This window comes from Mercenaria mercenaria, chromosome 16, assembly GCF_021730395.1.
Source record: "Mercenaria mercenaria strain notata chromosome 16, MADL_Memer_1, whole genome shotgun sequence".
In the NCBI taxonomy this organism is placed as follows: Eukaryota; Metazoa; Mollusca; class Bivalvia; order Venerida; family Veneridae; genus Mercenaria; species Mercenaria mercenaria.
Genome location: NC_069376.1, coordinates 38,420,893 through 38,426,892, shown reverse-complemented (window position 1 = coordinate 38,426,892; position 6,000 = coordinate 38,420,893).

The following is a 6,000-nucleotide window of genomic DNA, read 5'->3' as shown; positions in this document are numbered from 1 at the left end:
CTGGTGTAGATTTTGATGGTAAATAAGTATTTTAAGTTTCAAGTCAATAGCTTTGACAGTAACAGAGATATTTGACTTTATCAAAAACTTTAACCAAAAATTCTAAGTTAAAAAGGGGCATAATTCTGTCAAAATTCAAACCGGAGTTATGGGAATTGTTTCTCCTGGTGTAGACTTTGATAGTAAATATCTATTTTAAGTTTCAAGTCAATAGCTTTGAAAGTAACAGAGATATTTGACTTTATCGAAAACTTTAACCAACGGTGACGCCGACGCCGGGGAGAGTGCAATAGCTCTACATTTTCTCCGAAAAGTCGAGCTAAAAATAAACTGTAACGGAAAAATATTATAGACGGATTGCTTCAACAATCCAAAAAGTACATTGTAATACAAAATATAGACAAGAGGACCAAATGGTCGTACGTCGCTCACGTAAGAACAGCTTGATCAAATTTAATAAATATCCTGCTTAAAACGGTATTTCTTTGATTTGACCAGGTGACCTAGTGTTTGACCCAAAATGACCCATATTTGAACTTGACCTAAATTTCATCAAAGCAAACATTTTCATCAAATTTCATGAGCATCCTGCCTAAAATGTCCATATTGTATTCACAAAGTTTTTCTTTGATCTGGTGACCTAGTTCTTGACCTCAGATGACCCCTATTTGAGCTCGACCTAGATTTCATCAAAACGAACATTCTGACTAAATTTCATGAAGATCTAGTGAAAAATGCAGCCCCTGATGCATGCACAAGGTTATTCTTTGATTTGACCAGGTGACATAGTTTTTGTAGCCCCTATTGAATTCACAAAGTTTTTCTTTGATTTGACCGAGTGACCTAGTTTTTTTACTTCAGATGCCCTATATTCGAACTTAACCTAGATTTCATCCAGACAAACATTGTGATCAATTTTCATAAAGATCCAGTGTAAAATGCAGTCCCTTTTGCATACACGAGGTTCTTCTTTGTTTTGACCTAGCGACCTAGTTTTGACCCCAGATTACCCATATTCGAACTTGACCTTGATTTAATCAAGACAGCCATTCTGACTAAATTTTATGAATATCCAGTGTAAAATGCAGCCCCTATTGCGTACACAAAAATAAGAATAAAAAATGTGGCCCTAGAGATTTTCCTTTGATCTGACCTAGTGCCCTAGTTTTTGATCCCACATAACCCAGATTCAAACTTAGCCTAAAGACCATCAAGATTAACATTTTGACAAAAATTCATGAAGATATGGTCATAAATATTGCCTCTTAGAGTGTTAATAAGCTTTTTCCTTTGATCAGATGACCTAGTTTAGTTTTTTGATCCCACATGACCCAGATTCGAAGCTGGCCTAGAGGTCATCATGATTCGGCAAGATTAAAAACTTGACCTAGAAATCATCAAGACAAACATTCTGACCAATTCTGTTGGGTTTCAAACTTAAAATATGGTCTATGTTGTGTTAACAAGATTTTCCTTTGATTTGGCCTAGTGGCCTACTTTTTGACCCAACATGACCCAGATTCATAATTGGCCTAAAGATCATCAAAATAAACACTCTGACAAAATGTCATGACGTTAGGGTAAAAAAGTGTGGCCTCTAGAGTGTTAAAAAGCTTTTCCTTTAATTTTACTGGATGACATAGTTTTTGACCCCAAATGACCCAAATTCGAACTTGACCGAGAGGTCATTAAGACAAACATTCTGACTAATTCTCAAGAGTTTGCAAACTTATAATATGGTATCTAGAGTGTTAATAAGATTTTCTTTTGATCTGGCCTAATGACCTAGTTTTTGACCTGACATGACCCAGATTCCAACTCTGCCTAAAACTTATTAAGATAAACCTTCTGACCAAGTTTCATGAAGATAGGGTCTTAAATGTGGCTTCTAGAGTGTTGACAAGCTTTTCCTTTGATTTGACCAGGTGAACTAGTTTTTGACCCAACATAAACCAGATTCGAACTTGGTCTAGAGGTCATCAAGATAAACATTCTGTTTAAGTTTCACGAAGATACGGTTTTAAATGTGGTCTCTAGAGTGTTAACAAGCTTTTCCTTTGATTTGACCTGGTGACCTACTTTTTGACCAGAACATGAAGACAACATGCACACCTCCTTTTAAAAGTAAAGTATCCAATGAAGTTTCAATAAATTCAAGCAAGTGCATGCTGAGGAATACTCCAGACAATATCTCGAATGATGCTACAGTATACTAATGCTGAATAATCAAAGGGCATTAACTCAGTTATAGGTTATCTGACCGAAACATGAAGATAATATACCTATGAGGTTTAGCTCGATTCCAGTCAGTGGTTGTGGACAAGAATTGTGGGACGGAATGGACTAAGCAACGACATATATGCTTGCCCTTCGAGGAGCATAACTAGCAGCCTGAAGACAAGCAAGCTCTGGGCCCAGGTGTCAAATGGCCCTATTGCTGACAAGAGGTAGTGCGTACGGTGACAAGGGATGGAGCACTTAGTTCTTTAAAGCTTGTTCAATTATTAAATAAAGATGAATAATGATACTCAGCAAAATTTTGCAAGTAAACATCATGCTTCGATCTTTTCTTGCCATTTCATGACTATCTAGGACATTTGTGTTAACAAAAAAAACAAGAGGGCAAAGATGGTCCTAGGTCGCTCACCTGAGAAGCACACCATAACAGTGTAAACAAGTTTGACCTAGTGATTTCATGGAAACAAATATTCTGACCAATTTTCATTAAAATTGGAGCAAAGATCTTGAGTGTAAACACGTATTTTCTTTGATTTGACCTAGTGACTTAGTTTTTGACCCGAGATGACCCATATTCGAACTTGACCTAGATTTCATCAAGGCTATCATTCTGACCAAATTTCATGAAGATCAATTGAAAAATACAGCCTCTATTGCATACACATAGCTTTTCTTTGATTTGACCTAGTGACCTAGTTTTTTTTAACCCAGATTACCCATATTCGAACTTGACCTAGATTTCATCAAGGCAATCATTCTGACTAAATTTTATGAAAATCCAGTGTAAAATGCAGCCCCAATTGCATACACAAGGTTTTTCCTTGATTTGGCCTAGTGACCTAGTTTGTGAACTCAGATGACCCATTTTCGAACTTCATCTAGATTTCATCAAGGCTATCATTCTGACAAAATTTCATGAAGATTAGTTGAAAAATACAGCCTCTATCGCATACACGGTTTTATTTTGATTTTAACTAGTGACCTAGTTTTTTTACCCCAGATGACCCGTATTCGACCTTGACCTAGATTTTATCAAGGCTATCATTCCGACCAAATTTTATGAATATCCAGTGTAAAATGCAGCCCTTATTGCGTACACAAGGTTTTTCTTTAATTTGACCAGGTGACCTAGTTTTTGAAACCAGATAACCCACATTCAACCTTGACCTAAATTTCATCCAGACAAACATTCTGATCAAATTTCATGAAGATTCGGTGTAAAATGCAGTCCCTATTGCATACACAAGGTTTTTCTTTGATATGACCTAGTGACCTAGTTTTTGATCTAAGCTAACCCATATTCGAAATTGACCTAGATATCATCAAGGCAATCATTCTGGCAAAAATTCATGAAGATCAATTGAAAAATACAGCTTCTATTGCATACACAAGGTTTTTCTTTGATTTGGCCTAGTGACCTAGTTTTTGACCCAAGATGACCCATTTTCAAACTTGGCCTAGATTTCATCAAGGTTATCATTCTGATTAAAATTCATGAAAATCAATTGAAAAATACAGCCTCTATCACACACAATGTTTTTCTTTGATTTGAACTAGTGACCTAGTTTTTGACCCCAGATGACCCATTTTCGGACTTGGCCTAGACTTCATCAAGGCAATCATTCTGACAAAATTTCATGAAGATCACTTGAAAAATACAGCCTCTATCGCATACACAAGCTAAATGTTGACAAACAGACAGACGACAGATGGACGCCAGACATCGAGCGATCACAAAAACTGCTAATATAAAATTAGCATATATTTGAAAAGTAACATGAATAGCAATGCCTAGCCTGGCTCCCTGGCTGCATGGTTATTTTTATATAAATACTGGAAACATTTTAAAAGAAAATTTTAAGCCTCTAAAATAGCACAATTATATCTGATGGCTAAACCATATGTTTGGAGCCAGGGGCAATAAAAATGTCAATGTAGAAACAACCTTCTGGAGTAACTTCCCTCTTATTGAAGAAAACTGATATATGTAAATAAGAACAAACATAGGGATGGGAGCCAGTCTAAGCAATGCCATGCCTTAGTAAACAAGATATAATACAGGCGCAAGTACTGCCGGCTGGGAATTCCATTTAAATTGTAATAAAAATAAACTTTCACGTCTAAATGTTCGAATTCAACAAGTTTGAGACATTTCTGACAACCAAGGTTAGGTAGACCAAGGGTAACGTTACGGCTAGGAAAGACCATTATATAACATGCATTTACATCAACATTTCAAAACGGTGTAAAGCACAGCAATTCACCATGGTGTCAGTACTAAAACAATATTAAACTTTTTGCGAGCCGGTGTAATGAAGTATTTCGACCCCCATAGAATAATGACCCCCCGGTCATTATTCTATAGAAAAAGTGAACCCCCGGTCATAGTATTATGACCTCCAGATCATAGTACTATGACTCCCCCACGTGAAGTAAACTGAACCTCACGAAGAATATTGACTCCCATAAAAAAACGACCCCCGGTCATCTGGTCAAATTTAGTGATAACTCGTGTATCTAAGGCCTAATTGCTGCATTTTATGCCCCCACTCGGGGGAGGGGGGCATATAGATTTGCCCTTGTCCGTCCGTCCGTCCTTCCGTTTGACCATTAGCCCCAGATACCATCACTTGACACAGAAATCAGAGCATTCCGCAACGGGAAAAGGGATTCTATTTCTAGACGCTGTATCTTGGTGTATACATTTATTTTTTCAGGAAAATAACAATTCACAATACGTTCACAAAACACACCAGTGTCAATAATCCCTGTAAACTTCGGTATGAAGTTATTCTTCAGAAGAAAACTGCACAAGAAACTGCTAGCATAGAACTTAGTATTAACAGAAGTTGCAATACTTAGCAGTGGCAGTTAAGTACGGTAGCGGCAACAATAGAAAGTAGTAGTAGTAGTAGTAGTAGTAGTGGCAGTGGTAGTGGCAGTTGCAGTAGCAGCAGCAGCATAAGTGACAGCAACAACAGCAGCAGGAGAAGAAGAGGTAGATGTACAAGACGTATTATTGGAAGTAGGTATAGTAGTAGCAGTAGTAGCAGTTGTAGTAGTAGTAGTAGAAGTAGTAGTAGTAGTAGTAGTAGAAGAAGAAGTACATGTAGTAATAACAATAGAAGTAGCGGCACCAGTAGTAGTAGTACAATCAAAATGTTAACTATTGGCAATGGAGGGTATTAGAGTTGTAGATCTAGTAAAATTGTCCGTTAGGTTTGGTGGGGATCACTTTTTAATAGATATTATCGTCGAAAGCCTTTTTAGGAGCCGGTGTTTTACACGGAAAGAGTAACTTTTTTAAATAGAATAATGTCTGGGAATCGATATTGTATGAGAATTCGAATGTAGTTATTTCAGCAGTGAGTATTTTACATGGAAGGAGTCACTTTTTCTATAGAATAATAACTGGGGTCGTTATTCTATGAGATTCGAAGGGAGTCATCTTTAGGGAGTCAGTATTTTACTTGGAGGGGTCAGTTTTTCTATAGATTAATGACCGGGGGTCGTTATTCTATAGAGTTTTCAAAGGGAGTCAGTTTTTTATAAGGGGAGTCAATATTTTACAGGAAAGGAGTCACATTTTCTATAGAATAATGACCGGGGGGTCGTTATTCTATAGGGGTCGAAATACTTCATTACACCGGCAGTTACGATTAAGTTAGTGGACCCGTAATGGAAATCGGTAAATTCCGTTGGTTTCATACTGGACCGCATTCTCAGTTTGTTATAAAAGTAATTATCTGTTATGGCCGAACT